The sequence below is a fragment of the Ovis aries genome, chromosome 4 (genome assembly GCF_016772045.2).
Source record: "Ovis aries strain OAR_USU_Benz2616 breed Rambouillet chromosome 4, ARS-UI_Ramb_v3.0, whole genome shotgun sequence".
In the NCBI taxonomy this organism is placed as follows: domain Eukaryota; kingdom Metazoa; phylum Chordata; class Mammalia; order Artiodactyla; family Bovidae; genus Ovis; species Ovis aries.
Genome location: NC_056057.1, coordinates 15,425,199 through 15,449,452, shown reverse-complemented (window position 1 = coordinate 15,449,452; position 24,254 = coordinate 15,425,199). Strand labels below are relative to the sequence as shown.

General features: G+C 39.9%; 1 pseudogene; it reads right to left on the bottom strand.

Moving 5' to 3' along the window:
* Nucleotides 1-1,413: 1,413 nt before the first annotated feature.
* Nucleotides 1,414-2,327, bottom strand: LOC114114486 (large ribosomal subunit protein uL30-like; annotated as a pseudogene).
* Nucleotides 2,328-24,254: the final 21,927 nt, after the last annotated feature.

Here is a 24,254-nt window from a genome sequence, read left to right as displayed (position 1 = left end):
GTACCCAGCATAATTCCTGACTAGGAAGGTCTTGGTATAAACAAGTAGGTAAAAAGATCTGTAACTCTGGCAAACAGACTCACTTTTGAACCTCAGCTTTAAGCCGGAATGTTATTGGGTTGGCCAAAAAGTTTGTTTACGTTCTTCTGTAATATCTTCTGGAAAATACCAAAGAAACTTTTTGGCCAACCCAATACATCTCTGTACTTCTGTTTTCTCACTTTAAAATGGAGTTGATTGATTAACTAAGTAATACACGTATTAAAGGTTTGCCCAGTACCAGGCATAAACAAGGCCTCATTAAAATATCAGCAGATCTTACCATAAAGGCTATAAAATTGACTTAATTCTTCACTGTCTACTTAGCTGAAATGTTTATTTAATTTCTAAGTTCCAAAATCCCATGAGAAAAAGGCTAATGTGACAGTAAAAACCTTTGTACCTCTGGCACATTATCAGTAAGAAAGTTAAATGAAATGGAATTATCCCAAAATCAAAGGGTACAATTGGCAGAAATAAACACATTGATTTCAATTAACTCTAGATATTTGTTTAGCTGGCCCCACTGTTCACTTGGTCACTGTATATTGCCATCACCTCATCAAATCCTTTCCACAATATCCCTAGTTAAATTTATTTACCACTGTATATCCCAGGGGCATTTCAGGGCCTCATACACTGAAGTTTCATTTTTACACCATTCGCCTGACAGAGAAAATATGGTTCTCGTCTTTCAGAATTGGGATAACTGAAGTTTGGTTTAAGTAATCTGGCTTAAGACAGCAGGACTTAATAAGGAAACCCAACAAGCAATTGGACAATAATTAGCAACTGGATCATCTGGCCCAGGGTCTAGGTCTCTTAAGTACCTGGATACTACACTAGGGTTCATCTTTTAAATTTTCTGAGTTTCAGTGTCATTATTTATAAAATGTAAGTAAAAGTCTCTGTTCCTTTTAAATCTTATAACTATAAATGATGTTGTATACCTGAAAACTCTTTTGAAAATGTAAGGCAAGTATTAAATTTTACATCTAAGTACCTCATACTTGTTGCTTCTCTCTTCAAAAGAACATCTTTTGAAACATTGCCAGGACATAAACAAATATTGCCACAGTTTGCTTTGGAGGGATCTTTTCTTAATTGGATCAAAGATCAGTTCTCCAAGTATAATCTAGCATGATTGTATTGACTTAGCAAATGAAGAAACTGGAATGCAGAGGTGCTGTAACTTGCCCTGATTTTACACAGCAGACTAGTGTGTGGCTTCTATACCAAGAAACCCAGCCTAATTCCTTCTGTTCACTGCACTGACCACAGAATGAGGAGGCCTTTGTATTTTTTTACAGTTCAATTTGAAAGCATTCACTGTTTATTAACTGACCAGATACAAAAATAATCATGGTAGATAACTTAGTTCATTCCTCTAAAAAGCCTGTTGATCAGCTTGTCCCTGTTGCCAGCATCTCCACCTTCAAGAAAACACGTGATTTTTTTCTTCATTCCATCTCCTAGAAAAGACAATTTGAAGGGCCACAGGAAGTTGTTTGTTTCTTTGAAACATTTTTCAAGAGTAAGGATCTCATGAATCAGATCCTTATGCCATATTTGCCTAGAGGTCAAGCAACCAGCATGCTATCTATCAGGGCAATTCACTTCATATTGATTTGGCCATAACAACACTTGGATATCCCCATGCAATGTATGCTTCCACAATTCTCAGCATGTTATTTGAAACCTTGTTGAGTTTCACAAAGCTGCTGTTGAAGATCTGACAGATCCTAATAAGCCGCAACACCTTTTGATCCTCTGGGCTCACAACACGAATAACTCTGACCCTGATGACAAACGCCCATTTGGGTTCCACAGGTACATAGCAGTTGCCAGCTTTTCCTGCCATCCTAGCCATTTGGATTTCATTTCTGTATATCTGCCTGTATTCCTTGTGATAGTACTTAGCTGTTTCATAGATAAGATTCCTCCTTGCCTGTTGAAGCATCTTTTGGGCAAACTTCTTTCTCAGGTACTTGATCTTAATCTCTGCAAAATCATTTTGCTTTTTCTTAAGGGTTTCTGGCCCTGGTGGCTCAGAACAAGAATCTGCCTGCAAGGCAGGAGACCTGTGTCTGATGTCTGGGTCAGGAAGATATCCTGGAGAAGGGAATGGCACCCCACTCCAGTATTCTTGCCTGGAGAATGCCATGGACAGAAGAGCCTGGCAGGCTATAGTCCATGTGGTCACAAAGAATCAGACATGAGTGAGTGACTAACAGTTTCATTTCTGGCATAGCAGGAACCTTGTTTCTCTTCTCTTCTGCACCCTCCATAGTTGTAGCCAGAAAATAGTGAGGCCTTTGTAGTTTATGTGTAAATAAATAAATCCAGAATTAATGAGCTGACACAAATAGGCCACTTGTTTTTCCAGAACTGGATATCTTGAATATTCAAACTGAAGATACATGATTTAGTAAATAGAAAAATATGGAAAATTTACATTTATTGTGGGCAGCATTGACGATCTGGAGCTTTTGTAAATGTTTCCCTAAAGGAAGAATCTCTGGAAAACTTGTGTTAACATGCATACAAGTCTGGTGGAACCTTGTTTGCACTTGCCTTTTTTTTTGATTGCAGAGGACATCCATGCTATGATTGAGGTTGTATCTATAATAGGATCCTAGAAGGTCCTTCACTGTCTGTCATAGACAAATAAAAGCAACAGCAGCTAAGAGGACATAGAAAAAAATGCCAGCAGCTACCCTAGAGCAGTGGTCAGTAAGAAGCATCTCACAGCCTAGATAGAATGTTTTGGTACGTGACCCTCTGTTTAGACCTGTAAGCATCGCTAGCTTAAATGAAGAGTTGATTTTTCTCTTTGAATAACAGCAGGGGCAAACAATTAATTTATTGACTGATTAATGGTATATATTCAGCTCTGTTCAGAGAGAATCAGTCACGTTTAATGAGAGACTCTGCCTTCATTAAATTCATCAAGTCATTACTAAGTAAATATGTGGGTAGATTTCATAGAATTTGTATCTCATAATAAAGACTAAGTTAAGTCAGCATTTCCCTGAAACAAGCACTTAGAAAGAAATTGAGAAAAAATGAGCTAATTCAACTAATAATAATTTTTCCGTGAAGTCAAAAATGACTAGTCTCCAAGAAAAACATATGAAATGATCCTTGGAGTATGATACTGTGCATAGAAAATCCTAAATACAATACAAGAAAACTACTAGAATTCATCAATGAATTTGGTAAATTTGCAGAATACAAAATTAATGTACAGAAATTTGTTGCATTTCTATGTGTGACAACAAACTATCAGCCAGAAATTAAGGAAACAATCCCATTTACCATTGCATCAAAAAGAATAAAATACATAGGGAAAAAATCTACCTAAGAAGGCAAAAGATCTCTACTCTGAAGACTGTAAAACATCGATGAAAGAACTTGAAGACAGCACAAACAAAGGAAAGATATACTATATTATTGGACAGGAAGAATCAATACTGTTAAAATGACCATACTACCAAGGCAATCTCAGATTCAATGCAATCCCTATCGAGTTATCAAGGGCATTTTTCACAGAACTAAAACAAAACATATTAAAATTTGTATAGACACTCAAAAGACCCCAAATTGCCAAAGCAACCTCAAGAAAGAAAAATAGAGCTGGAAAAATCATGCTTCCCGACTGCAGACTACATAACTACAGTAACCAAAATGATATGGGACAGGAAAGAAAGTATAGAACAGGATAGAAAATCCAGAAATAAACCCACACACTTACCATCAATTAATCTATGACAAAGGAGGCAGGAATACACAATAGAGAAAAGACGATCTCTTCAGTAAGTGGTTCTGGGAAAACTGGACAGGTGCATGTAAAAGAATAAAATTAGAACATATTCTAATACCATGAAAAAAGTAAACTCAAAATAGATTAAAGACATAAATGCAAGATGGGATACTATAAAACTACTAGACGGAAACATAGGCAGAATGCTCTTTGGCATAAATCATAGAAATATTTGTTTGGATGTGTTTCCTAGAGTAATGGAAAAAACAGCAAACAAATGGGACATAACTAAACTTAAAAGCATTTGCATAGCAAAGGAAACCCAAAACAAAACAAGGAGACAACCTATAGAATGGGAGAAAGTATTTACAAATGATGTGACTGACAAGGGGTTCATTTCCAAAATATGTAAACAGCTCATACAGCTCAATATCATAAAAACAGCCCAATTAAAAAATGGACAGAAGACCTACATGACATTTCTCTAAAGAGAAATGTGTGAAAACATACAGATGGTCAAGACGCACGTGAAAAGATACTCAACATCTACAAATAATAAATGCAGAAGAGAGGGTGGAGAAGAGCAAACCCTCCTACACTATTAATGGGAATGTAAATTGCTACAGCCACTGTGGAGAACAGTACAGAGTTTCCCTAAAAAACTAAAAATAGAGTTACCATGTGATATAGCAATCCCACTCCTGGGTATATATCTGGAAAAGGTAAAAAATCCTAATTCAAAAAGACACATGCACCCAAATGTTCATAGCAGCACAGCACTATTTATAATAGCTAAGATATGGGAACAACCTAAATGCTCATCAACAGATGAATGGATAAAGAAGATGTTCTGTTTACACACACACACACACACACACACACACACACACACACATCAAAAAATGAAATATTACTCAGCCATTAAAAAGAATGAAGTAATCCATTTGCAGCAACAGGGATGGGCTTAGGGATTATCACACCAAGTAAAGTAAGTCAGAGAAAGACAAATACCTCATGATATCATTCATGTGTTGTCATTTATATGTGTAATCTAAAATACAAAAATAGAAATAGACTCACAGACATAGAAAACAAACATATGGTTACCAAAGTGGGGGATGAATTAGGAATTTGGGATTAGCAGATACACACTACTTACTTTATAAAATGTAGGTGCCTATCACCATAAGTTTAAAGAAAATCACTGCTTCCAAATCTCTCTTGCTGCTTCTCATAATTTTTGTTTTGTTTTGTTTTCATTTTCATTTGTCTTAATATATTTTTAAATTAATTTATTTTACTTGGAGGCTAATTACTTTACAATATTGTGGTGGTTTTCACCATACATTGACAAAAATCAGCCACAGGTGTATATGTGTCCCCCATCCCAAACCTCCCTCCCACCTCCCTCCCCATCCCATCCATCTGGGTCGTCCCAGCGCACAGGTTTTGAGTGCCCTGTTTCATGCGTTGAACTTGGACTGGTCATCCATTTCACGTATGATAATATACATGTTTCAGTGCTATTCTCTCAAATCATCCCACCCTCACCTTCTCCCACAGAGTCCAACAGTCTGTTCTTTATATCTGTGTCTCTTTTGCTGTTTCGTATATAGGGTCATCATTACCATCTTTCTAAATTCCATATATATGCCTTAATATACTGCATTGGTGTTTTCATTTCTGAATTACTTTGTTTAATAGGCTCCAGTTTCATCCAACTCACTAGCACTGATTCAAATGCATTCTTTCTAATAGCTGAGTAATATTCCATTGTGTATATGTATCACAACTTATCCATTCACTGATGGACATCTAGATTACTTCCATGTCCTAGCTATTGTAAACAGTGCAGCAGTGAACACTGGGATACATGTGTCTCTTTCAGTTCTGGTTTCCTCAGTGTGTATGTCCAGCAGTGGGATTGCTGGGTCATATGGCAATTCTATTTCCAGTTTTTTAAGGAATCTCCACACTGTTCTCCATAGTGGCTGTACTAGTTTGCACTCCTACCAACAGTGTAAGAGGGTTCCCTTTTCTCCACACCCTCTCCAGCATTTATTGCTTATAGACTTTTTGATGGCAGCCATTCTCCGGCATGAGATGATAGCTCATTGTGGTTTTGATTTGCATTTCTCTGATAATGAGTGATGTTGAACATATTTTCATGTGTTTGTTAGCCATTTGTATGTCTTCTTTGAGAAATGTCTGTTTAGTTCTTTGGCTCATTTTTTGATTGAGTCATTTATTTTTCTGGTATTGAGCTGAATGAGCTGCTTGTATACTTTTGAGATTAATTCCTTGTCAGTTGTTTTGTTTGCTATTATTTTCTCCTGTTCTGAAGGCTGTCTTTTCACCTTACTTATACTTTCCTTCGTTATACAAAAGCTTTTAAGTTTAATTAGGTCCCATTTGTTTATTTGTGCTTTTATTTCCATTACTCTGGGAGGTGGGTCATAGAGGATCTTGTTGTGATTTATGTCAGAGTGTTCTGCCTATGTTTTTCTCCAGGAATTTCATAGTTTCTGGTCTTACATTTAGATATTTAATCCATTTTGAGTTTATTTTTGTGTACGGTGTTAAAAAGTGTTCTAGTTTCCCTTTTTTAAAATGTGGTTGACCAGTTTTCCTAGCACCACTTGTTGAAGAGATTGTCTTTTCTCCATTGTGTATTTTTGCCTCCTTTGTCAAAGATAAGGTGTTCATAGGTGCATGGATTCATCTCTGGGCTTTCTATTTTGTTCCATTGATCTATATTTCTGTCTTTGTGCCAGTGCCATTCTGTCTTGGTGACTGTAGCTTTGTAGTATAGTCTGAAGTCAGGCAGGTTGATTTGTCCAGTTCCAATCTTCTTTCTCAAGATTGCTTTGGCTATTTGAGGGTTTTTGTGCTTCCATACAAACTGTGAAATTATTTGTTCTAGTTCTGTGAAAAATATTGTTGGCAGCTTGATAGGGATTGCATTGAATCTATAGATTGCTTTGGGTAGTGTACTTATTTTCACTATATTGGTGCTTCTGATCCGTGACCATTGTATATTCCTCCATCTATTTGTGTCATCTTTGATTTCTTTCATCAGGGTTTTATAGTTTTCTATATATAGGTCTTTTGTTTCTTTAGGTAAATTTATTCCTAAATATTTTATTCTTCTCATCGCAATAGTGAATGGGATTGTTTCCTTAATTTCCCTTTCTGCTTTCTCATTTTTAGTGTATAGGAATCCAAGGGATTCGTGTATTAATTTTATATCCTGAAACTTTACATTATTCTTTGATTAGCTCTAGTAATTTTCTGGTGGAGTCTTTAGGGTTTTCTATGTAGAGGATCATGTCATCTGCAAACAGTGCAAGTTTTACTTCTTCTCTTCTAATCTGGATTCCTTTTATTTCTTTTTCTTCTCTGATTGCTGTGGCCAAAACTTCCAAACTATGTTGAATAGTAGTGGTGAGAGTGGGCACCCTTGTCTTGTTCCTGACTTTAGAGGAAAAGCTTTCAATTTTTTGCCATTGAGGATAATGTTTGCTGTGGGTTTGTCATATAGGGCTTTTATTATGTTGAGGTTTGGTCCCTCTATGCCTGCTTTCTGGAGAGTTTTTATCATAAATGGGTGTTGAATTTTGTCAAGGGCATTCTCTGAATCTATTGAGATAACCATATGGATTTTATCTTTCAATTTGTTAATGTGGTATATCACCTTGATTAATTTGCAAATATTGAAGAATCCTTGCATCCCTGGGATAAAGTGGGATAAAGTCCACTTGGTCATGATGTATGATCTTTTTAATATGTTGTTAGATTCTGTTTGCTAGAATTTGTTCAGGATTTTTTGCATCTATGTTCATCAGTGATATTGGCCTGTAGTTTTCTTTTTTTGTGGCATCCTTGTCTGGTTTTGGTATTAGGGTGATGGTGGCCTCATAGAGTGAGTTTGGGAGTTTACCTTCCTTTGAAATTTTCTGGTAGAGTTTGAGTAGGATAGATGTTAGGTTTTCTCTAAACTTTTGGTAGAATTCACCTGTAAATCCATCTGGTCCTGGGCTTTTGTTTGTTGGGAGATTTTTTAATTTCAGTTTTGATTTCCATGCTTGTGAAGGGTCTGTTAAGATTTTCTGTTTCTTCCTGGTTCAGTTTTGAAGGTTATACTTTTCTAAGAATTCATCCGTTTCTTCCAAGTTGTCCATTTTTTGTCATATAGTTGCTGATAGTAGTCTCTTATGATCCTTTGTATTTCTGTGCTGTCTGTTGTGATTTCTCCATTTTCATTTCTAATTTGGTTGATTTGATTCTTCTTCCTTTTTTCCTTGATGAGTCTGGCTAATGGTATGTCTATTTTATTTATCTTCTCAAAGAACCAGCTTTTAGTTTGTTGATTTTTGCTATAGTCTCTTTTGTGTCTTTTTTATTTATTTCTGCTCTGATTTTTTTATGGTTTCTTTTCTTTTACTAACTTTGGGGTTCTTGATTTCTTTTTCTAGTTGCTTTAGGTGTAAAGTTAGATTATTTATTTGATGTTTCTCTTGTTTCTTGAGGTAAGCTTGTATTGCTTTGAACCTTCCCCTTAGCACTGCAGGTTTTGAGTTGTTGTGTTTTCATTTTCATTTGTTTCTATGCATATTTTTATTTCCTTTTTTTTTCATGATTTGTTGGTTATTCAGAAGCATGTTGTTTAGCCTCCATATGTTGGTATTTTTAATAGTTTCTATCCTGTAGTTGACATCTAATCTTACTGCATTGTGATCAGAAAAGATACTTGAAATTATTTCAATTTTTTTGAATTTACCAAGGCCATATTTATGGCTCAGGATGTGGTCTATCCTGGAGAATGTTCCGTGTGTACTTGAGAAAAAGTTGAAATTCATTGTTTTGGGGTGAAATGTCCTAAAGATATCAATTAGATCTAACTGGTCCATTGTATAATTTTAAATTTGTGTTTCCTTGCTAATTTTCTCTTTGATTGATCTATCCATAGGTATGAGTGGGATATTAAAGTCTCCCACTATTATAGTGTTACTGGTAATTTCCCCTTTCATACTTGTTAGCATTTGCCTTATGTATTGAGGTGCTCCTATGTTGGGTGCATATATATTTATAATTGTTATATCTTCTCCTTGGATTGATCCTTCGATCATTATGTAGTACCCTTCTTTGTCTCTTTTCCTGATTTTTATTTCAAAGCCTATTTTATCTGCTATGAGTATTGCTACCCCTGCTTTCTTTTGGTCTCCTTTTTGCGTGAAATATCTTTTTCCAGCCCTTCACTTTCAGTCTGTATGTGTTCCTTGGTCTGAGGTGAATCTCTTGTAGACAGCATATAAAAGGGGTCTTGTTTTTGTATCCATTCAGCCAGTCCTTGTCTTTTGATTGGGGCATTCAACCCATCTATATTTAAGGTAATTATTGATAAGTATGACCCCCATTGCCATTTACTTTGTTGTTTTGGGTTTGGGTTTATAAACCTTTTCTGTGTTTCCTGTCTAGAGAAGATCCTTTAGCACTTGTTGAAGAGCTGGTTTGGAGGTGCTGAATTCTCTCAGCTTTTGCTTGTCTGTAAGAAAAAAGCAAAAAGCTTGTCTGTAAAGCTTTTGATTTCTCCTTCATATTTGAATGAGATCCTTGCTGGGCACAGTAATCTGGGCTGTAGGTTTTTCTATTTCATCACTTTGAGGGTGTCCTACCATTCCCTCTGGCCTGAAGAGTTTCTATTGAAAGATCAGCTGTTATCCTTATGGGAATCCGCTTGTGTGTTATTTGTTGTTTTTCCCTTGCTGCTTTTAATATTTGTTCTTTGTGTTTGATCTTCATTAGCTTGATTAATATGTGTCTTGAGGTGTTTTACCTTGGTTTTACCCTGTTTGTTTGGGACCCTCTGGATTTCTTGGACTTGGGTGATTATTTAGGGAAGTTTTCAACTATTATCTCCTCAAGCATTTTCTCATGGCCTTTCTTTTTGTCTTCTTCTGGGACTCCTATGATTCGAATGTTGGGGGATTTAACATATCCTAGAGGTCTCTGAGGTTGTCCTCATTTCTTTTAATTTTTTTTTCTTCTCTGCTTTATTTATTTCCACCATTCTATCTTCCACCTCACTTATCCTTTCTTCTGCCTCAGTTACTCTACTGTTGGTTCCCTTTAGAGGGCTTTTGATCTCAGTTATTGTATTATTCATTATTGATTGACTCTTCCTTATTTCTTCTATGTCCTTGTTAAACCTTTCAAGCATCTTCTCAATCCTTGTTTCTAGTCTATTTATCTGTAACTCCATTTTGTTTTCAAGATTTTGAATCATCTTTACTATCATTATTCTGAATTCTTTTTTAGGTAGACTCCTTGTATCCTCCTCTTTTGCTTGGTGTGGGGGGAATTTAGCATGTTCCTTTACCTACTGAATATTTCTCTGCCTTTTCATTTTGTTTAGATTGCTATATTTGGGGTGTCCTTTCTGTAGGCTGTATGTTCGTGGTTTCTTGTTATTGTGGAGCCTGCTCCCTGTGGGTGGGATTTGACTAGTGGCTTGACAAGGTTTCCTGGTTAGGGGAAATTGCATGTGTGTTCTGGTGGGTGGAGCTGGATCTCTTCTCTTTGAAGTGCAAGGAAGGGTCCAATAGTGAGTTTTGGGGTGTCTATGGGTTTGGCATGGCTTTGGGCAGCCTGTACTTTAATACTCAGGGCTATGTTCCTGCATTGCTGGAGAATTAGCATGGTCTATCTTGCTCTGTAACTTGTTGGCTCTTGGGTGGAGCTTGGTTTTGGTGTAGGTATGGGGGTTTTGGGGTGAGCTCTTGTCGATTAATGTTCCCTGGAATCAGAAGTTCTCTGATGTTCTCAAGTTTTGGCGTTAAGCCTCCTGCCTCTGGCTTTCAGCTTTATTCTACAGTAGCCTCAAGACTTCTCCATCCATACAGCACAAAAGATAAAACATCTAGGTTAATGGTGAAACAGTTCTCCACAGCAAGGGATACCAAGAAAGGTTCACAGAGTTACATGGAGAAAAGAGGGAGGAGGGAGATAGAGGTGACCAGGAAGAGAAGAGGGGGAGTCAAAAAGGGAGAGAGAAATCTAGCCAGTAATCAGTTCCCTAAGTGTCTCCACAGTCTGGAACACCCAAAGAGATTCACAGAGTTACACAGAGAGGATAAAAGGGAGGAGGGAGATAGAGGTGACCAGGAGGAGAAGAGAGGGAGTCAAAAGGGGAGAGACCAATCTAGCCAGTAGTCACACCCCTAAGTGGAAATGGATACTGAAGAGATTAGATCCTTAAAGGTACACAATTGATAACAAATACCAAAAAGCAAAGATTAAAAATCTAGAGTAGAGTTTAGACTCTCAAAAAAAAAAATTAAAAATACGAAACAAAATCTATCACAAAAATTATAAAATATAAATATATGAAATTTGCTTTAAAAATGGGGTCTTTTTTTGCAAAGTAATTGTAGGTTATAAAAATGAAAAGTCAAGGAGTACAAAAGAACTTATATTTAAAATTCAAAATTGATAATAGCAAAAAATATATCTAGGCATTTCTCTGGAGCTGTTGTGGGCATGTAGAGTCAGCTCAGTTTCAGGTAGTTCCTTTTTCCAGCCTGCACTTGTTCTCAAGGTCTATAGGCCCCCTCCCATGCTTTGTCAGTGTTGACCACAGGGTTTTAATCTGCTGTGCCTGTCACTTCCAGAGCAGTGCGCTCTTCTTTATTTTGGCTTCTGCTGTTTGCAAGTCTCTTCAGGGTCTAATTTCCACCCTGACACAAGGGGGCAAAGGTGGTCACTTATTTCGGCTCACTTGTTCAGTTGTGCTGTGGGGAGGGAGGGACACTGCAAACAAATATCGCTGGCGTGTGTGGGGAGTGCTCGCAGTGGATGGACCACACTGGGTTTGCCCCCGCTCACAGCGTGTGTGCTTGCCTGGGTCTACACGCTCAGGCTCCAGGGTGCTCTGCAGGGGCACTGTCTAAAGTGGGCCCTGCATTTTGTGCACTTCCCAGGTCTAAGCCACTCAGGTTCTCGGGTACTCCGCAAGGGCACAGACTCGGTTGGGCATATGTTTCGTGCCCTTCCCAGGCCTGAGCAGCTCAGGCAATACCAGGCGCTTGGCAAGCACCCTGCCCCAGTTGGGCCGTGTGTCTTAATCACCTCCCCGGTCCTGGCCGCTCGGTTCCCCAGGTGTACTGGGAGAGTACCATCTCAGGTGTGCCGTGTGTCTCCTCTGGGGAGCCCATCTCAGGCTCCTGGCAGATGTCTACCATCCAGGATCCCAGGAGGATGTGGTTAGCAACTGGAAGCCTGCTCACAGTTTGGTGGAGGATGCCAGTCTCTGGGGCTGAGATTGCAGCAGCCCCTTGCCTTCCAGCTCTGACTGTCTCACACATGTGTCTCTACCTCCCCTGGACGAGGGGCCTGTACACAGCCGGCTAGCTCTCCTTTGGTGTTCACTTAATCCTTCGTTCTGTGAGTGTGCCAGGCTGCGCGTTCGAGCCTTTCATGGGAAAGTTCTCTTTTTCTCTCTCTGGCAATCGCACAGTTTGGGTTGCTATCTCAGGTTAGCTCCCTCAGGTTGTCCCCAGGGCATTCAGGCCTGGTTCTTACCCTAAGCACTGATTATGCAGCCCGTGCCTCCCTTTCCAGCCCCCGCTTGCTGGTGGCAGACGCGACTGACTGGGCTACTTCTCCGCTGGCAGCTGCATATTCTGTAGGTTTTTTGTTTTTGTTTTTTTTCCCTCTCTCCTGGTTGTGTTGCCCTCTGAGATTCCAAGACTCCCCACAGACCCACCTGTGAGAGGGTTTCCCACTGTTTGGAAACTTCTCCTCCCGACTCCCTCCCCAGGATGGGTCTCCATCCCTAACTCTTTTGTCTCTCCTTTTCTTTTATGTTTTGTCCTGCCTCCTTTTGAAGAGAATGGGCTGCCTTTCTGGGTGCCGGGTGTCCTCTGCCAGCATTCAGAAGTTGTTTCGTGGAAGTTGCTCAGCATTCAAATGATCTTTTGATGAATTTGTGGGGGAGAAAGTGGTCTCCCCGTCCAATTCCTCCACCATCTTGGGACACCCCTCAGGGGTTCTTCTTGACCCAAGGACTGAACCCGGGGGTCTCTTGCATCGGCAGGTGGATTCTTTACCACTGTGCCACCTGGCAAGTCCATGAAGGGCTCTAAAATATGCCAAATCTCTTTTAGTTGCAAGAGTCAGAAAACCAACTTGAACCTGCTTAGGCAATTAACCATTGGAACTCAGTTACAAATTCAGAGATAAGCACATTAAGAATTTCAAGATGGGGACTGTACAGCGTTAAATCCCAAGTTCAGGACCCTTCTGAGCTGGGGAGTGATGGGTGACTGTGTGAATGAAGAGGCAATGCCTTGGTGTGTGAAGGAGAAACCTACTGTCCTGGTTCAATGCTGATCCTAATTACCAATGTGACCTTGGGGAAGCCTCTTAAATTGTTTTCTTGTGGAAAAACCAAGTATTTTGGACCAGACCAACTTTATCCATTATCCAACAAGTCACTTCCTCAGAAATAATTTAAGTTTATGCTCCTAAAGGTGGCATGAAAAATGACTTGTTTAAAATGATAGTTTCTAGTCTCACCATCAAATGACCTGCTTTAAAAAAATAAATCTCAGTGATACCAAATACCCTTCATGTTAAATATACACATACACAAACACAATTGTGATATTTTCAATTTCAAAGAAATCCTAAACTAAAAGTTTCACATTAAAATAATTCATCTTTGATTCTGAAGCTCACTCAGAACCATCCAAATTCAATACAGCATGTAACTTTCCCTGTTATCAGATTTAAGACCCAAAGTTTTGATGAATCACCTACAAAGTTGAACCCTCCCCTCTCAGAAACTGAAACATGTCTGAAGAGTAAGCAAACACAAACTTAAAAACTTGAGAAAAAAAAAAGTTACAGCTTTAAATGAGAAATAAATTGTATCTTTGCAATCCAGTGCTTGATGTTAATAGCCTGTAGCAAGGTTCAGACACGAAACATCAAACATAATGGAGCATACACTTCTTCACTCCCCCTTCCTGGAGGAGCGCTTCAGATCACCACAGCTCCCTTCTGTGCAGGGGACCAGAAGGAGCTTCTGGCAGCAGAGAGACAGCAATGAAGTCCTTGATGGTGTCCCCAGTTGAGGCCTCAGGTTTTACCAGACCAGTACTGTGTTGTGAAACAATCTGTTTCGCTGTGACACTTTAGTGAAAAATCAGCTCATAATGGGGAGCTGGTGATGAAAGGCGAGAGCAGGGGAATGATAATTAAAACACAGAGATGGCAATTTCCAGCTCTTTTGATTGAAATTATAACAAGAGAAAATGAGAGTGGAGCAAAAAGTTGTAGAGGAAATAGCACTGGGAACTTGAAAGACAAGACAATAGAAAAGGACCTTTATGATCACGTCCCCTTCTAGGTGCCCCTCACAAAACTTTAACCTATCCAGGCTCTTGTAGCAGTTACGGTTTGCAACAGAGACTAACAGACAACACCTACAGTCTTTAGGCAGCGGAAGGAAGTGTCAGTGTTGGTCACTCAGTCATGTGTGACTCTTTGCGACGCCATGGACTGTAGCCAGTCAGGGTCTTCTGTCCCTGGAATTCTCCAGGCAAGAATACTGGAGTGGATAATAATTTCCTTCTCCAGGGGATCTTCCCAACCCCAGAATTGAATCCAGGTCTCCTGCGTCTCAGGCAGATTCTTTACCATCTGAGCCACTACAATTAAAACAAAAACAAAAACAAAAAAGGCAAGCATTCTTAAAGCAAATATACAAGCCAAGGAAAAAAGCGCATGAGAAGCCATTTTAGGACAGGTGAAGGAACATAAAATTTGAAGTCATTAGGAGCTCTGATTCTGCTCATTTCTATACACTCTTGTGTTCTGGGACATGTTATTTACAGAAGAGGAACTAAAAAGGCTCTTGATGAAACAAAGTGGAGAGTGAAAAAGTTGGCTTAAAGCTCAGCATTCAGAAAACGAAGATCATGGCATCTGGTCCCATCACTTCATGGGAAATAGATGGGGAAACAGTGGAAACAGTGTCAGACTTTATTTGGGGGGGGACTCCAAAATCACTACAGATGGTGATTGCAGCCATGAAATTAAAAGACGCTTACTCCTTGGAAGGAAAGTTATGACCAACCTAGATAGCATATTGAAAAGCGGAGACTGTACTTTGCCAACAAAGGTCCATATGGTCAAGGCTATGGTTTTTCCTGTGGTCATGTATGGATGTGAGAGTTGGACTGTGAAGAAAGCTGAGTGCCGAAGAATTGATGCTTTTGAACTGTGGTGTTGGAGAAGACTCTTGAGAGTCCCTTGGACTGCAAGGAGATCCAACCAGTCCATTCTGAAGGAGATCAGCCCTGGGATTTCTTTGGAAGGAATGACGCTAAAGCTGAAGCTCCAGTACTTTGGCCACCTCATGCGAAGAGTTGACTCACTGGAAAAGTCCCTGATGCTGGGAGGAATTGGGGGCAGGAGGAGAAGGGGATGACAGAGGATGAGATGCTGGATGGCATCACTGACTCGATGGACATGAGTCTGAGTGAACTCTGGGAGTTGGTGATGGACAGGGAGGCCTGGCATGCTGCGATTCATGGGGTCGCAAAGAGTTGGACACAACTGAACGACTGAACTGAACTGAAGCTTATTTCTCAAAGTTCATCTATAAATTGGAGCTCATATTAGCACCTATCTCATAAGTTTGTTCTTAAGGTATTTCATAGAAAGTGCATAAGTAGCTCTGTGCAAAGCACATATTGCAATGTGTTTAATAAACATTATTCATGTTTTTATTATTTCTGTATGATCAACCGTTGTAGCAGAAATTCATGTTTCTGTCTCCAATATCTATTATCCTATTCTTACTTTTAAATGAGCCCCACTTTTGTGTAGGTGTTTATTCCTCAGAGATTATGACCCTCTCCCCAGCTCAGGCTAACTCTTAATAAACAGAGGACAATCCCAGCTTTCTCACCCTACTGCCACTGATCGTGTCAGACAAAAGCAAGGAGGCACTGGGCCAATGAGACATGAGGAAAGTCTGTCAAGGGGGGTTTCTGGGAAAGGTTTCATCATTCTTTTAAAAGGGATACCTGGGACAAAATGACCTTTCATACACTGGATGCTGCGTCTAGATATAAAGTCTGGAATTATAGGAGCATCCTGTGACCCTGAGCAGAGTGACTTCCAAGGACAAAGCAAACAAGCCAAGAATGTCAGGAGCAGAGATGGGGGGAACTTATGTTCCTGATGAGGCCATGGAATTAGCTAACAATGGAAGAACCACCTTGTTCTGGGATTTTTTGTTAAGATCTAAAGTAAATTTCCTTATTGTTTAAGCCAGTTGGGCCAGTCTTTTCCTTACAGATGAAAGTATCCTAATTGATAGAACCAAAGCACAAAAACAAAAACCAGGAAAGAAAGCGTCTTATGACCTCGATGTTGCCTCTAAAGCCGACAAAGTTATCTATTCCCTGAGAATGTTAATTATTCTCCCATTTTCTCCCTTCTAGTGTCTCCGGTTACCCATTAGGGACACCACAAAAGAACCATGAGAAGTCCAACTCCCAGCACCTTAGGAAGGCTTCCCCTATGAAAGACTATGGTTCCCACCTGCACTCTCTCCTCTCTGTAGGTAGCCTCACTTCCCTCCTGACTCCTGACCAGCTCTGGGAAGCAATGAGCATGCAAAGGGAGAAACCCCCCAACTTCAGGGTGACATAGATGGCATGGAGAAGGCTGGAGGAGAAGTGCCTGTGGGCATGGAAGAGGAGCCACAGGGACACGTGTTGAGTGACGCTATCCAGGGCCTCCTCACCTGCTAATGGGATTATGCAGGGGTCCTTTCTCAAACCTCAAGTAGAGCAAAGACCTAGAACCATTCAGAGCTCGTGAACACCAGCTTTCCTCCCCATACAGGAAGGATTCTGCGAAGAAACGCGTGTCAGTGCAATGAGATGCTGGCATGAAAACTAACTTTGAGTCTACATGTCTGCGTGGAAGTTCTTTGGCTTTTTTTTCCCATTTGAATTCACATCACCTAGCTGTCTGCCTGAAACATCCAACCACAGAAAGTTTTTTTCTATGGGTTAAATTCTCCTACAGGTTTTTTCTACAGGTTAAATTCTCATCTCAGGGTAATTTCCACAATTTCTTTCTGGATTTGAGGTGGTATTCCAGTGACTGTTATAGCTTATGTCAGCTTGACTTTTTCTTGCTCCATAAATCAATTTCATTGTCAGGTATGGTGAAGGTTTCTCCCCGCCTCAACTTACTCTACAGACCTCAGCTCCCACACCCCAGATATTAGCTTTAATTGTGTAATTGAAATAAGAATGGGCCCCTTACCCCCTCTTTCTTTCTCTGACTTGAAGCCAATTGTCTAGTTACCTTAATAAAGAAATAAAAAAGGAAAATAAAATAGCCAACCAAAGTTAAAAAAAAACCATAAACCTTTCACAAAAATCTAATTCAAAAGCATTGAAGGGTAATGCAGAATTTTAAATTTCTTTTATTTTCCTTCTGTAAAAAATACAACACATAAGATGTTTTCTCTGTCATAAATTAAGGCAGTTTGGAAGTATATTGACTAAAAAGTGAATGTTCTTTGCTACTGAGATCCACTGAGATAAAAACTGCAAGAGTTGAACATAGATCTTTTCAGAAATTTCTCTTTACATTTATGCAGATAAATATTAGGTGGGAATTGCTTAGCAGAGGAAGAAATTGGAGGGTAATCTTAGGAGTATTCCTTGTATGGAAGGGGTAAAACATCAAGTTTGGTTAGTATTGATAAAGTTAACAAGAGTTTTAAAAGAGACTGAGTTACAACAAGAGGGGAACACAACCAAGGAAAGATTTGCATTTTTAAAATTACAAATGTTAAAACAGGCAGAAGCCAGGAAGGGATTTGACCAAATAGAAGGAAAGCTCTTGTAAAAGTGTCAGTGTGCATAATGCATTCTCTGTGCTCAAGTTGCATGCCCTGCAGTTCGTGGTAATGGCATTCTAATGAGATAAACCACAGACAGATGCATGAATAGTGATTAGAAGAGAGGGGCTGCTATAAACTCCAAGTAGGTTTACTGTGATGGGTGGCCCAGAGAGGAGTTAGGAAGGGGTTCGTGCCTTACCAAAAAAAACCATCAAGAGAGAAAAGGACACAACGACCCCAGCAGGGCTGACGCACATCACAGGTCTGCCTGCTCTAAGAGCTTCTGCGCATCACTGACTTGTCATATTGGGGCTTCTCAGGTGGCACTAGTGGTAAAGAACGAACCTGCCAATGCAGGATGCATAAAGAGAGGCAGGTTTAATCCCTGGATCAGGACGATCCCCTGGAGAAGGAAGTGGCAACCCATTCCAGTGTTCTTGCCTGGAGAATCCCCATGGACAGAGCAGCCTGGCAGGTAAAGTCCATATGGCTGCAAAGAGTTGAACACAACTGAAGTGACTTAGCACACACATGACCTGTCATATCGGCCCTCTGTTCCCCAACTTGGGTCAGAGACGGCATGAAGTCAAACACCAAGTTGTTGCACAATGACCAGCCTATATGACATCTTTGTTTCATAAAAACCTGGGTGTTAGGAAATCGGGATTGGGGAAAAGCAGTGGCTCATTTCCCTGGTGGCCCAGGTAATAGTTCAGAGCACTGTTGTGGTGTCTGTGTATGTGATGGCTCCCTTATTTCCTTCCATTGTTTTCTTGGGGGAAAACTGTTTACAGGGTTTGACTCATTGGAAAGTGTACAAATTTTTGTTCTTTTACCTTTTCTTCTTCACTCGGTTTGCAACATAGATACGACATCTGAGTACCAGAAGCTGTCTTTTATTGCTAAATGGCCTTAAAGATAGAAGTCATATGGCAAGTACATCCTCCTGAGAGGCAGGAGGAGCCCAGGTTCATGAGAGTTTTGGAGCACCCCTGTTTTGGACTCTCTATCCTGTTCATTATTCTGTTGTTATTTGGTGCATTTCTTAAATGTTAATTCACTGTCATTTCAGGTTTTCTGTTTATATGAAGTCAAACTTAATCTTCATATACCACATGCTGTCTTCTTTTTGCTTCTTTTTCTTTCTTGTGTTTTGTGAGATTAAAGTTTGTTGTTGATTGCGGAGTGTTTTATTTTCTCTCTAATTATGTTGAAGTCCTACACCCTACGCCTATCCTTAAGTGTTTACCATTAATATTTTGAAGCACATGTTGAAGCTATGTTTTTATCTTCCTGTTCAGAATTAATGTCTTGTCTTTACCCTTTCATTGAACAGGTCAAAAACCTAATCATTTACTGATGTCCCTCCTCAGTTACCCATGTTGACATCTTTTATCACTTTTAATTCTTTTTTGTTTTAAGTCACTTCATTAAGGTATTATTGACATATAAAAAGTTGTACCTATTTAATGTATACAACTTGATGCATCTGGGGATAAGTATATACTCATAAGTTCTTGAGTATTATTAAGTACCAAGACTCTCCCAGTATTACAAAGTTTTATTTTTAAACCTATGTATTATGATATTTCAAGGGATATATAACGGGAAGACTGGTAAACACATATGCTCATTCTATCTTCTAGATTTAACCTATGCATAACCACATAAAATATTCTATAATCCCACAATAAGATATTCATTTAAAACACACCAAGGAAGTAGGGGATAGGGTTAACAACACATCTCAATTTTTAAAAGTTGCTCCCAATTTTTTCTTACCTAACTTAACAGCATTTCTTCAGCAGTTGTGAAAATCTATCTGTTCTCTCTTCTTTCTCTCATTGTATCCTCTGCTCTTTCTTTCCCTCTGAAAGCCTTTCCCCTTGATGCTCCCTCAATCAGCTCCCTCTGATCTTTCCTTTACATCTACATTCCTTTCCCAACTTCCCACCTTTATATCTACTGGTAAACCTATTCATTACCACAAGAGCTCCATGACCAAGGGATAAGGTCATGGAGGATTCCTGGCATGAAGGATTCTTCCACTTCAGAAAATATGAGAAGGGTGATTGTAATCACCTAACATCTAACATGTATGTTAAAGTCACACATACTGTAAATACAATAAATAAGGGAAAGTGCTGCTTAAAAGATGGACTTCCCAGGTGGTGCTAGTGGTGAAGAACCCAACTGCCATTGCAGGAGACATAAGAGATGCCGGTTTGATCCCTGGGTCTGGAAGATCCCCTGGAAAAGGGATGACAACCCACTCCACCATTCCTGTCTGGAGAATCCCACGGACAGAGGAGCCTGGCAGGCTACAGTTCATAGTGTCACAAAGAGTCAGACATGACTGATGCAACTTAGCACACATGCATGCTGCTTACTAGAAGGCTGTATCAATTCCCATGTAAAATGAAGAATTAAATCCTAATTTTTCTGTTCTAAATCTCTATTTCATGATTTGTGTTTCCTTAATGTATACCTATACCTACTTTCTTCAATTTTAGTCTGAATTTGGCAATAAGAAGTTCATGATCTGAGTCAGCTTCCGGTCTTGTTTTTGCTGACTGTATAGAGCGTCTCCATCTTTGGCTGCAAAGAATGTAATCAATCTGATTTTGGTATTGACCACCTGGTGATGTCCATGTGTAGAGTCTTCTCTTTTGTTGTTGGAAGAGGGTGTTCGCTATGACCAGTGCGTTCTCTTGGCAAAACTCTGTTATCCTTTGCCCTGCTTCATTTTGAACTCCAAGGTCAAGTTTGCCTGTTACTCCAGGTGTTTCTTGACTTCCTACTTTTGCATTCCAGTCCCCTATGATGAAAAGGACATCTTTTTTTGGTGTTAGTTCTAAAAGGTCTTATAGAACCATTCAGCTTCTTCAGCATTACTGGTTGGGGCGTAGACTTGGATTACTGTGATATTGAATGGTTTGCCTTGGAAGTGAATAGAGATCATTCTGTCTTTTTTGAGATTGCATCCAAGTACTGCATTTCAGATTCTTTTGTTGACCATGATGGCTACTCCATTTCTTCTAAGGGATTCTTGCCCACAGTAGTAGATATAATGGTCATCTGAGTTAAATTCACCCATTCCAGTCCATTTTAGTTCTGTGATTCACAAAATGTCAATGTTTACCCTTGCCTGTTTGAACACTTCCAATTTATCTTGATTCATGGGCCTAACGTTCCAGGTTCATATGCAGTATTGTTCTTTACAGCATTGGACTTTACTTCCATCACCAGTCACATCTACAACTGGGCATTGTTTTTGCTTTGGCTCTGTCTCTTCATTTATTCTGGAGTTATTTCTCCACTTGTCTCCAGCAGCATATTGGGCAACTACTGACCTGGGGAGTTCATCTTTCAGCGTCCTGTCTTTTGCCTTTTCATACTGTTCATGGTGTTCTCAAGGCAAGAATACTGAAGTATTTTGCCATTCCCTTCTCCAGTGGACCATATTTTGTCAGAACTCTCCACCATGACCCGTCCATCTTGGGTTGGCCCATGATATGGCTCATAGTTTCAGTGGGTTATACAAAGCTGTGATCCATGTGATCAGTTTAATTAGTTTTCTATCACTGCGGTTTTCATTCTGTCTGCCCTCTGACAAATAAGGATAAGAGGCTTATGGAAGCTTCCTGATGGGAGAGAGCTGACTGTGGGGGAAACTGGGTCTTGTTCTGATGGGTGGGGCCATGCTCAGTAAATCTTTAACCCAATTTTCTGTTCTGATGGGTGGGGCTGTGTTCCCTCCCTGTTTGACCTGAGACCAAACTATGGTGGAGGTAATGAGGAAAATGGCAACCTCCTTCAAAGGTCCCCTGCACACACTGCCGTAGTCAGTGCCCCCGACCCTGCAGCAGGCCACAGCTGACCCACGCCTCCACTGGAGACTCCTGGACATTCACAGGAAAGTCTGGGTCATTTTCTTTTGGGGTCACTGCTTCTTTCTCCTGGGTCCTGGTGCACACAATGTTTTGTTTGTGCCCTCCAAGAGTCTGTTTCTCCAGTCCTGTGTAAGTTCTGGTGGGGTTAATGGTGACCTCCTCCAAGAGGGCGTATGCCACACCCAGGTCTCCTGCACCCAGAGCCCCTGCCCCTGCGGCAGACCACTGCTGACCCATGTCTCCACAGGAGACACTCAAACATTCAAAGGCAAGTCTGGCTCAGTCTCGATACCAAGTAAATTATTAAAACATTAAAAGGTATCTTGTTCGGAGAGTGTTGGCAATTAGTAGTTGGACATATAGATCAAATAATTCAGAATAGGGAGTAAGGCAAGTATATATCCACTCATCCACCATATCGAGTGCATATTTATAAAGCCCAACTGGTCTGAATACCAAAAGCAACACAGCATACAATTCACAAACAAAAATTGTCATTTTAAAATAAATATATGTATATGACATGGAAGTTATTGCAAAGTCATAAGATAAGCTATCAAACCTAACTACAAATATGGATATAAATGTCATCTCCAAAAAAAGGTTAGTAGCATTCTAGAAAATAATTTTCCAAATATAAGAACTAAATGTTATGACAGAAAAAGTTCCAGTTTAAATACCTAAGGAATGGCTCTTTGAAAGATAAAAATTAATGTCGGGGCCACCCTGTAGAACTTGTCTGAGTTGGGACCTTAAAAATGGAGACATCAGTGATAGGTCTATTTGTGAGTAATGAGTATGAGAACCAGTGAAGAGGCAACAATGTAGTCGTTAGACCCAGGGGTAAAGCTACACATACCTGTGGCCTTGCAATACCATTAGGCACACACCACCCTCTTAATCAGTGCCACTCATGAGCCAGGATTCTAAGCGCAGAGCGGCATGTCAGAGTACATTGTGAGCTCTTTGAAGGCAGGGATGATGTTTCATTCATGACTGCACAGAGTAAATGATAAATGTTTGATATGCAAGAAAGGAGATATCAAGATGCCCAATAAACTCTTTCGTTATTTACTTGGGTCAGTCTAGAATGGATAATTGTCCAAATCAGGTAATAAACATCAGCCATCTCTAAGAAGCAATAAAGGGACCTCCCTGACAGTCTAATGGCTAAGACTCCACACCTCCAATGTAGGGTGCACAGGTTCAATTCCTAGTTGGGAATAAAGATCCTGTGTGGTATGCAGCATGGCAAAAAAAAAAAAAGAAAAGAAAAGAAAAGAAAACCCAGAAAAGAAGAAATAGAGAATTTATATTCAATTACAGTTTTATAAGGTGAGAAGATAGGTTTAATTTATACGTTTGCATTTATAATTTGTTCTTGGGATGGTGGTGTGACGGGAAGGTACAAATTCTTCCTCCCTTATGTGTTTCCATGTGTGTTTTTGTGTTAATATGCACATCAGGGCCCAACGTCTGTTTAAAATGAGGCTTTCCTAGAAATCTGATTTTATCCCAAATGCCTGCCACTAACCTGGCAGTTGTATTTCCTACACTGGTAGAGCCCTGAGGAGTAAATTGGGAAATGAATGAAAATCCATTTCTCATTCATAAAAAGGCTGTGCAGACTATCCCCCTTATACCAGCATTTCTGTTTTAAAAGTGAAAGATATATGAGACAAAAAGGAGAAAGAAAAAAAAAAAAAAAACAGAAAAAAAAAAAAAAAAACTAAAAGAAAACTCTACCAGGATAAGAGGTGAAACAGTGAAAGTAAACTGCTAAGGGTCAAATACATCAAGCCAACAACCCAGAACAAAAAAGAACATACAAACTCAAGGTGCAGATGAGACTGAATCAAAGCAGCTGAAAGTAGTCATAAGTCTTTGGTGCAAATTTGAAGACAAGATGGGGAAACCTCACAGGACGTGCTTGGAGACAAAAGTTCTCAAAGATCATGGACCCTTAACCCTTTTTACAGCATTGGCCCTCTGATCATCTGGATTCCTGGAAAAGCATACTTGTGTAAAACATCTTGTACTTTAAGGGAACTCTTGCCACCTCATGCGAAGAGTTGACTCATTGGAAAAGAAAGACTCTGATGCTGGGAGGGATTGAGGGCAGGAGGAGAAGGGGACGACAGAGGATGAGATGGCTGGATGGCATCACTGACTCGATGGACGTGAGTCTGAGTGAACTCCAGGAGTTGGTGATGGACAGGGAGGCCTGGCATGCTTTGATTCATGGGGTCGCAAAGAGTCAGACATAACTGAGTGACTGAACTGAACTGAACTGAGCATCCCCTGAAGCTCATCTGTGAACTCGTTAAAGCCTTGGGCCTACCCTCTTAGCAAACTGCCCAATTCATCTCCCCTGGGCTCGGCACCCCACCAAGCACACATCTGTCTTTTTATATCTCTCTCCCAAGCGGGGAAAGTTCTGCCACTACGGCAACTTTCTCCAGCCTCACTGGCACTGCTGTGAAGTATCTGGTTTCAGGCTTTCAACAAAGTCGACACAAGCTGCATTTGATCATCTATAGCTCGAGGGGATGAATTCAGATCACAGTCTTTCTGTGCTAATCATATACATACAAGCTACTACAGGTTGGGTTCCCAGGGAAGT